Raw genomic sequence first — 1,066 nt, 5'->3', positions numbered from 1 at the left:
ATCTCCGATGACAACACTCCATCTCTAGCGACAATACTCCATCTCCAACGAAACCCCATGAGGAACCAAACCCCAAAATCAAATAAAATCAAAAACCCAAGAGACCGCACCTAGACCTATTGAGTTGCTTTCCTTTTCCTCAGGTGATTGAACTACCAGAACTAGTTCCTTACTTCTCGTTCCCCATGGCCTTTTCTTTGGCTAGAGTAGCTCTCTTACTCTTTCCCATCTATCCAGTGTCTCAAATCCAGATTTGCTTCTAAACGAGCTCCCATTGTTGGCTTCTCTTGCTCCTCTTCTTCCTGATGCAATTGCATTGAAGGTTGACAAAATCAAATCGCGAATCTCCGTTCCTATCAAATCTATTTCATGTTGATAATGGCCTTGAACAAATCGCTACACTTTATTCATATTCATACAATTTTGCTTATAAAAAAATCCAGATTTGCTGCTGTTAAAGGATCTCTCAAAATCGCTGATCTTGAGGCGATTTTTTTCATGTGGATTTCAAGGGAAGAAGAAGCAAGTGGGTAAATTTCTTTTGATCTGCACCGTTACAGGTCCACCATAGGGAGGATTGGAAGAAGAAGGAGATGAAGATTGATTATTGTTTTTTTATTGACAGCCGTGTAACCTTTTACACTTAATTTTCAATTTTCTTCAAATAAATACCATGTAAGATATTTTGTGCCAAATCAATAATTTTTAACGGATTCTTAACAGAAGGGCTAACGTTTATCTTCTTTGTAAGTACGAGGGTTTTTTTTATCCAAAATAAAGTTGAGGGGTTTTTTCGAACCAAAAGACAAAGTACAGGGTCCATTTTCATAATTATCCCTTTTAATAAAAGAAATCTATGTGGCATGCTTAGTTGGCATGCCACATAGATTATAAAACTTACGGATACCAAATTTTATGGACATATATCATTTTCCTTTCTTTATAACCTTCTCCTCGATACTTCTAGTCTCTTTTCTCCCTAATGAAAAGTTAATTGTATTGTTCCAAATCAAGAGATCGTCGGTTGAAAGGGATAAGTAACATGGATAAGTAACCAATCAGCTCT

The 1,066-nt window shown here is 36.7% G+C and overlaps 1 non-coding gene across 1 annotated transcript; it reads left to right on the top strand.

Annotated features, from left to right (window-relative positions):
* Positions 1-265: 265 nt before the first annotated feature.
* Positions 266-403, top strand: LOC119990272. The gene has a single exon (XR_005465998.1). It is a non-coding gene; the product is annotated as a small nucleolar RNA snoR86 (small nucleolar RNA).
* The last annotated feature ends 663 nt before the right edge of the window (positions 404-1,066 follow it).

This window comes from Tripterygium wilfordii, chromosome 21 (assembly GCF_013401445.1).
Source record: "Tripterygium wilfordii isolate XIE 37 chromosome 21, ASM1340144v1, whole genome shotgun sequence".
Lineage (NCBI taxonomy): Eukaryota > Viridiplantae > Streptophyta > Magnoliopsida > Celastrales > Celastraceae > Tripterygium > Tripterygium wilfordii.
The sequence above is the reverse complement of the archived record's forward strand: the minus strand, read 5'-3'. Positions and strand labels throughout refer to the sequence as shown.